This window comes from Fukomys damarensis, unplaced genomic scaffold, assembly GCF_012274545.1.
Source record: "Fukomys damarensis isolate Sample0158 unplaced genomic scaffold, DMR_v1.0_HiC HiC_scaffold_8, whole genome shotgun sequence".
NCBI lineage: Eukaryota > Metazoa > Chordata > Mammalia > Rodentia > Bathyergidae > Fukomys > Fukomys damarensis.
In genome coordinates this window covers 10,398,118-10,406,735 of record NW_022900920.1, presented here as the reverse complement: position 1 = coordinate 10,406,735, position 8,618 = coordinate 10,398,118, and the positions used below count along the sequence as shown (strand labels likewise).

Genomic DNA, 8,618 nt, shown 5'->3' with positions numbered 1-8,618 from the left:
TGGGAGGGCCTGCTCCCTGCAGATCCATCTGGAGAGTGGGGCATGATCCAGGTGCCTGACTTTGGGTACAGGAGATGGAGCTGCTCCAAAGACAGTGGGTGTCCTGCCCTGTGACCTTACCTGCTCACCCCATCAGATGAAATAAGGACAAGACGGGGATGGTTTGTCGTGGAGGAAAGAGATGTGCCCCAGATTCCTGTCCTTTGGAGAACTTTGTGTGAATCACATGCCCTGCAGGTGCATGCACATGCAAAAGATCCTGCCCAGTGCTTTCCTGGACAGGGCTCCTGGTCCTTGTCCTGGGTAGGGACAGAGTATAAGTTCCCTGTATTAGTTTTCCAGACCTGCTCTAACAAAGCACCACAAATGATGTGGCTGGAAATAACAGTTGTCTCTTCACTTGAAGTTCTGAAAACTCAAAGAAAGTTCAATATAAAGGTATTGGCAAGTTACTTCCTTGTAGAAGTGTAGAGGGAGAATCCTTCCTTGCCTCTCTCTCAGCTTCTGGTGTTACCAGCAATTCTGGGTGTTCCCTTGGTTTGTTGATTCATTACTCTAATATCTGTCTCTGTCACTGGCTTCTGTTCTTGTCTCTGTGTTTGTGTGTCTGAATCCCAATTTCCCTCTTTGTATTAGACATTAATCTTGTGTTAAATTTAGAGTTTACCCTGATCTAGTATGACCTCATCTCAATTTGAATACATCTGCAAATACCCTGTTACCAAATAAGTTACATTCACAGATTCCAAGCAGAAAGGATTTTGGAGGGAGCTTTTTGGCCAGGATAGACTCTGATGGCATGACATTCTCTCTCTCTCTCTCTCTCTCTCTCTCTCTCTCTCTCTCTCTGTGTGTGTGTGCGTGTGCTTATACGCATGACTCAGAGTAGTTGCACCTATTCCTCATGTCCTGGAGAGGTAGTTTGCTTATCCTTATAGAGGTCTTGCTGCCCTGCTTGTGCCCTGTTTAGCTCCCAGGCCAGGTTTTTAGTGGGAGGCAGATTGTGGAGAGAAGCTAAGAGTTTTTCTAGGATGGTGAAGAGCTGGGAGGGACTCATGTTCTGATTTCCAAAGTCTTGGGACAGAGAGATGCATCACCTCTCACCCCACCCAGTGCAAACATTGAACACATTCCGAAGGCCATAGACAGCCCCATGATTATTGTTTCTTCCCCAGGTGGCTTAACCTGAGCCTGTCTTAATTCCCTTTATCTTCTTTGGTATTTTTACTGGTTAGGGTGCCCAGACTTCTGAGACAGTAACAACACTCTTGGCTTCAGAGTCAGGGTTGCAAAACCAAGGTTTAGTTGTGAAAATAGTCATCACTTATCTTGCTGAGACAAATCTTGCTCAGTGTATTGATCTTCCCATAGTCTGTGTCTGGAAGGAATGACACAGTGAGGTATTCTAGGTAGGTGCCCAAGGCTAGATATAGGTCATAACAATAACCTATCGTTTCCATGGCCCCAGCACCTCTCAGACATGGGATAATCTGTGAGAAGCGATGTTTCACTTCGACCTTAATTCAAAGACACAAGCGTTCTGAGTGGTCCCAGGCAAATGGGTCCTTCAGCAGAGCCTATTCAGGATGTCTAAGAAGTGGCCAACCATCTTGGCGACGATGTCCCCACTGGCATCACTGTTAATGCTCTGGCTCCTATGCAGATGTGATGGGGGTTTATATTGTGCGGAGGAGTTGCCTTGGCCAAGGAGACCGGGCCAGCCAGGAAACTGTTCAATGCTTCAACTTCCCCACAATATTTGGGAAATGTGCCTGTGCATCCTTCCCACAAGTGTGTTTCGGAGTCTCAGTGAGAAGGTGCATGCAACAGAGCTTTGGAATGATAGAGACAAGTGGGGTACAGGATGTTATACATGCACAGCCAGAGGGGACTGCAGTGACACAGAGCAGCTTCTTGGGGAAAAACACCCCAGATGTGCAATGGACACAGCTGACCGACAGTCCTGTCAAATACAGGGCCAACAAGTGTACAAGTGCAGCTTTTAGCAGGTAGGTGTAATCCACATAAGTGCAATTTAGGATCACTTCTCCATTCGCTCCTGGCTTTCTTGGGACTGAGGTAATGCAAGTGCTGGGATGCTCATTTCCCACTCACCCCACTGTGTCCTCTGTGGCTGCAGAGACAGGAGGCTACAGAGAGACCCATCAATGCCATGGGAGTGATAGCTTCCACGGCCCTGGCATTTACACAATTTAGGCATGTTACATTTATTTAAGGGCTTTTCTTGTAAAGGGTTCAGGGTCCTGAGTGGCCAGATCTGCTAATGCCTTGTGCTTTTTGAGTTTAAATGTGCCACTTCCAATGACTGTCAATGTTGACCTAAGTGAGGAACCTTCAAACATGTTTATAGAGGAGACCCTGGGACCACATTCCATGCAATTTTCTGTTCTGCGGAGAACATGGGAGGAAGATAGCACTAGAGCTGGTGGTTTTTGTAAGCGGAGGCCTCTTTGACAAGCTCTGTGCTGTATGTGGCTGTGGCCTCTCTCAGTGCTCCTGAGCTTTCCCCCTTGGAAAACACTAATAGAAAGACCACGAGGCAGGTTATTAAGTGTGGTTCCTGGAATCATCACACTGAATTAGTGGCTTTCATTGCAACACCTATCCATTCTTCAGAGAAACGTTTACTAAATGCATTGTCTGTGGCAATGCCATGTGATGCCCTCGAAATGAAGCCATGGACCAGGTAGCTGAGATCCTGCCCTGACGCAGCGTATAGCCTCCTGGAGGAGACAATAAACAAGGGAGTCATCTAGCAGGCAGAGGGAAGTGTGCGGCTTGGGGGGCTGGGGTCGAGGAAGAGAAACTTTTCAGGGTATTCTTCCGGGAGGACAGGGGGCCCACTATGCAAACATGGGAGGCAAAGGAAATGGTAGATTGTTTGAGGGGAGAGACATGTGGCAACTTTAGAGACTTGAAAGAAAATCAGGCATGTGATCGATTATTCCTTGCCTTGAAGGCATCTTGATCTACACAATCCATGGATTGAACCCAAGGACAGGGAAAAACTGTGTCACAGAAGCAGACGCGTGCATGGTATAGACACTGCAAGCATTCAAATATGGAAAAAAGATATTAGGATGAAAAAAAGAAAACACCTACTTTCTAAAAAAATTTAATCTGTCCCAAAAGAGGGCATGTACACGAGATGCCAAGGGAAGTGACTTTGTTGTCACCTCTTTTGTATCCTTTATAAGTTTATCAGCAATATTCAGCCAGGTAGTAAGTCAGGGGATCTGAGACGTCCCTTCGGGAATCCGCACACCCATCTCTCTGATGTGAATTTCACTGGTCCTATGACACCAACAAGCACACAGCCATCAGAAGTTCTTATCTCCTGCCATTTTCCCCAAGAAAATGAAATGAAGTTATGGTGAAATGGATGGTGTTTGGTGTGTAATGAGCCTTTTGCAGTGGTCTGACTCAAGTGATAGATGAACAAATATGAAATGTCAGGCACTGGGGTGGAAACAGGAACTGACTCCATTTTGTACCTGATAATTTGATGAGGGGATAAATAGATCCATGGTCACCGGGCTCCACAGTGTCAAGCCCTGCCAGTTACCACAGGAGCATCGCAAAGATTTGCTGGCAGAACTGTAAATTTAAGTGATCACGATGGAGTTATCTGGGTAGCCAGGAAAGGCCCTTCTGGTGAGGACATGGCCATGAGCAGAGACCTTCAGTTGGGAGAAGGAGAAGTTTAAGAAAGCAGAGAAAGAGGCTAGAATGGAGGATGACAGAGGTTCAGAGGGAATGGAGGGCCATATTCCAGATGCTTGGAAAACAACCAGATCAAGTGCAGAGCTATGCGCAAGAGTCACTGGACTGGGAGCATGCTTCCAAAGGCTGGCTGTAGTCAGACGAACAGCAAGGAGGTGGAGGATGTCTCAGGTACTGGAGCTAATATTAAATGGGGTTGATTCTCTGCCCCTCACTTTGTAGCTGGGAGTTCTTAGATAAGCTGATTCACTTCTCCAAGCCTCCACTTTCCTGTCCTGTAAAATGGGTACATTTCTTTTGAAGCTTCTATGAGTTGATGTTGATGAAAAATATACATTTGCCTGGCAGGTCCCTTGGTGCAATTCACAAAAGCTCAGTGCTGTGTGAGTACTCCCAGGGTCCTCTCTGACAAGTCCTACAATGATCCCCTTGATCAAGGATCAGGGCTGCCAGATGTGCTTTGGGTGAACCAAATATCCTAGAACATCAGTGGCGGCGAGCCTGTGGCACACGTGCTATAGTGGGCTGTTTGTCGTCATGGAAAGCTCTAAAAGGTTTGCCACCACTGTCCTAGAACAACGCTTCTGCCTCTGGCCACCAGGGGCCTCCCAAAAAGGTATCTGAGGAGTGAGAGGGCTTTCAAATATTAGCAAAGTTTCTCCACCCCGGCATAAAATTAAAAATATAAGCACCATGAAGTTCAGACATGAAAATTACTGATGTGCTGGAATGAAAATGGTCCAGGGCTTTTAAAGAAATGATTGAAAACTTCTGGATCAGTTTGTTAAACCTAACCGAAATGGTTTTGTTGATGCTTTAACAAAAACAAAACAAAACAAAATACCAACAACAAGATGAAGCCTTGGTCTCTAGGGAGCAAGCAGCACTGGGGCACAACTCACTGTGTGGTTCATTTTTCTCTCCTTTGTCTAGACTTTGCTGCCTTCATCATTTGGCCTCTGATCTTCTGTGATTGCACATCTGCCCTGGGTACTTGGTGTGCTATTCCAAGACTCTTGGGTGTGGATCTTGTCTGGGCTGCCATTTTTTTTATCTGTTCATCTACGTATTACCTCCATGCTGGTGTGCTGAATTCTTCCCTCTAACAGTGCTGTAGACCCAGAGATAAATTGAACATGGTCTCAGCCCACCCTGAGTTGCAATCTTTGGGGGATGGATATGACAGTGACAGTATTCCCAGATCTTCTGGGGTTGGGAAAGGCACTGAGCAGGAGAAGGTGATGACTAACCCCTGTGAGGGTGGGAATGGCTTGACTTGTCTAGGAACGGATTTCACAAGATCCCACAGGCCAGTGTCAGTGTGGCCCATGCCCTCGGGACCCTGCACTACCTATTCGACAGTGGAGTCACCTGGCCAGGATCTGCCAGACTACAGACCTTGGTTCCCTTTTCCTCTACTGCATGGAGGGAAGCCATAACCTGAGCACCGAGGCCAGTTGAAAGCCAGCATGAGATGTGCACTGAATGAGATGCTCAGCCTGGCCTTGGACTGGAATAGGCATCAGGGTTTCCTGCCTGTAACAGGTCCTGGGGCTTGGGGTAGGAGGTATAGGTAAAATGGAAGCTTTTATCTAAATGTGAATTTGGGATTAATGACTCTTGGATTCTTTGCCTTCAACATTAGTGGAGGAAATTCTGACCTGTGGCTAGAAAGTGTGGAAGACTTTCTCTTGTGCTTTCATTGTCATTGTGATTGCCTCTTAGCCACAGTGGCTCCCTATCTGCCTCCTGTGTATTGAAGCTAAATGCTTCCTTCTGTATTGACAAACAGAACTCTTCCTACTTCCCTTACTTAATTAGGGCACTAAGAGACTGTGTGCACTAAATGTAATGACCAAGTAAGTAAATTTCCCCTGTTAATCTGCACATTTATCATCGTTGCCTTCGTAAATCGACAGTGACTGGCAAAGTCTAAAGTAACTCTCCAATTTATAACTGGAAGATAAAATTCAGATAAATGAACCATTAATGCCCAATAATGTGAAAGTATCATCATAGAATTTCAGTAGTAGGTAGAAGCAGTGCTTCAAAAGGTGGGGCCCGATATAACTCCATCTGGACCCCAATATGAGCTGCTTTTCAGAGCTACTATCTGATCCTGGTGTCCTTCTGGATGGAGCTGGGCCTCCTACCCCCTTAACAGTGACTTCATTTCTCCATAGTATCTACCTCACCTGACATCATACTGCCAGTCTGTGTGTGTGTGTGTGTGTGTGTGTGTGTGTATGTGTGTGTGTAGTTTATGTATTTACTATTCCTCCCCAGTGAAATACAGGCTTAGGGCAGGACTTCCCTTTTATCAGCTGTTAATAATCCCCTGAGTTCAGGCCATCCAATGTGTTGTATGCACCCCACTCATATATGCTAAGTGAAATAATGAATGAAAAGTAAATCTGAGCTGGGTGTGGCAGTACATGCCTATTATTCTAGCACTCTGGCAGGCTGAGACAGGAGTATTACAATTTCAACCCCAGCCTTGTTAGCTCAGGAACTTAGAATTCATGTTCAAAATAAAACAAAATAAAATAAAATGGACTGGGAAAGTAACTTAAGTAGCTCAGTGCTAATGTCTTGGATTCAGTATTCAGTACCAGAATAATAATAAGCTTGATATCTGTTATATACTGACCATATCCCCCAAAATTGACATATTGCAATCACAGACCCCAATACTCAGGATGTGACTGCATTCGGAGATGGGGCCTTTGAAGAGGTGATTAAGTTAAGATGGGGTCATTACTGTGTGCCCTAATCCAACATGTCATCAGGCAAACAGGAGATTAGGACACAGAGAAAGGGAGAGAGAAACAAGTCACACCATGCATGCCCAGATAGACAACCCTGGGGAGGCAGGAGAGAAGACAGCTGTCTGCAAACCAAGGGCACAGGCCTGAGAAGAAACCAAACTGCCATCTCTTGACCTAAGACTTCCAGTCTCCAGAACTGTGTGGAGATAAACTGGAGTTGTCTGAGCCCCTGCTTGTGGTATCTGCTGTGGCAGCCTGAGCTGACCAGCAAGAGCAATGCAAGGTAGTGATGCCTAAGGCCTGTTGGTATCTCAGCCAGGACCTGCAACCAGGGTTTGGGTGGACCTGGCCAAGACTGCAGTCCTGCCCACCTGCTAGCCAAGCACAAGCTTTCTGTTGTGCATAAGAAGAGGTGATGGCGGTGAGTTGAGACATTGGCCTGCTCTTCCCTCATTGTCTGTGGGCTGGACCCTCTACTTCCTCAGGCTCAGGGCTTTACTACTCATGTCTTGCTTTCATGTGCTTGATCCAGTTTAATCTTTACAACAGTCCTTAGGGTCAGCATCTTTATCGTCCCTGTGTTACAGATGGGAGAGAGATAGAGAGGTCAGAAGGGTGGGTGCCACGTTGCAGTGACCCTGGGGAAGGCTCAGAGCCAAGCTTTCATGTAATCTTTCAGGCGTGGTCTGAGGGATCACTGCCATAGAGGGTGCCCTGGGTTGGGATACCAGAATCAGGGTGGCTTGTGGATTTCTCCAACACAGGAGCTCCCCCCCTTTGTCTAAGGCCCTTTGTCTTGTCTCTCCAGGAGAGGGAAAAGTGAAGTATTTCCAAATGGAGGGCCAGCTCTGTCCTACCTGTACTGGGCTCCAGTTGGGGATGGGAGGGCTCTTTCCTTTTTTTAAGCAGTGTCCAAGTTCATGTGTTTCCCGGACAGGAATGAGTTCTTTGTACTTAGAGTCAGGACACCTAAGGTAAAATTAAGAATTGTACCAGGTATGTAGCTAAGTTGGGCAGGTACAGCAAGCTACAAAGGCAGGATACCTGAACTCACAGACCTCCCCATTCTCCTCCAATATACCAGAAAGGGATGTGCCAGTGGTCTCTCCAGAAAAGAGTCAGTAAAGGTAATGGAAGGGAGGGCCCAGTTATTTCCCCAGACCCCATCCCCTGCACCTTATGTGGCCCCCGGGCCACTACTGGGTATGGCTGCCAAGTGCTCAGCTCAGGGCTGTGTGCCTGTCTCATTCTGAGGCTGTTCAGAAGAGTTTCCACCTTTGTGCTTGTACCAGGAGTTCTTGCTTCATTATTCAGAGAGTCTTTAGACTGATGCTCAACCTAGTTAGCTTCATTAACATATTTAAATCACAATTAATTGGAAAATTACAGTAAGGTGTGAAGTGGGAATCATTCTTTCAAATGAGCATCCTTTGCTTGCTGATGAGACTCAGCCATTTGTTTCCTTCCAGGAAGTCTTCAAACCTCCAGCCTGCACGTGTGGCCTGGAAAATGGACCTGGCACGTGTGTGCCACAAGCTATACCCTGTGAAGTGCTAGTCTGCACTCCACATCCATGTGGCCTGGGGGTGCAGCCCAGCTCAGGCACAAGGTAGCTGACAGAGCCTGGGGAGAGAGGAACCTGATCTTTCTGCCCCAGCACAAATTTCCTGTAGGACTTCTTGGGGGCCAGTTTTAAGGCACTTGGGACCTTTGCTTTAGCCCTAAAGTGGCTGGGCACTGGGCAGCTGTGTCCTCCAGGGTCCTTCCCACTGTGATGTGGCTTCTCTGGTGCAGAACAATGAGCCCTGCAGTTCTAGGGCAGGGAGGCTCTTCTGTTTCCATGGCAGCCTGGGACAGAGCAGATAAAGGGACCAGCAAGAAAGGCGACAATGATCATGCTCACTGAAGGCTTCTGTCTATGTGCCTGGTGGTGATTCATGTGAAACTGAGGCCCAAAGGGGTGTCCCACTTGCTAATGCGAAGGCTGGGACTCCACCCCAGGCCCTGGAATTCAGGAAGTTTATCCTGTTGTTTTGCATCCTCACGTGTCCTGGTGAATGAGGGCCAGTGTGAGCAAGAGTGCACCCTGAGCCTCACTCCTCCTAC

At 47.1% G+C, this 8,618-nt stretch overlaps 1 long non-coding RNA gene across 1 annotated transcript; it reads right to left on the bottom strand.

The window, feature by feature from the left end:
• Nucleotides 1-6,888: 6,888 nt before the first annotated feature.
• On the bottom strand, nt 6,889-7,868 carry LOC104859847. Its single transcript, XR_779498.1, has 3 exons — nt 7,689-7,868; nt 7,370-7,481; nt 6,889-7,088 (listed from the first exon to the last, which is right to left on the bottom strand). It is a non-coding gene; the product is annotated as an uncharacterized LOC104859847 (long non-coding RNA).
• Between the last annotated feature and the right edge of the window lie 750 nt (nt 7,869-8,618).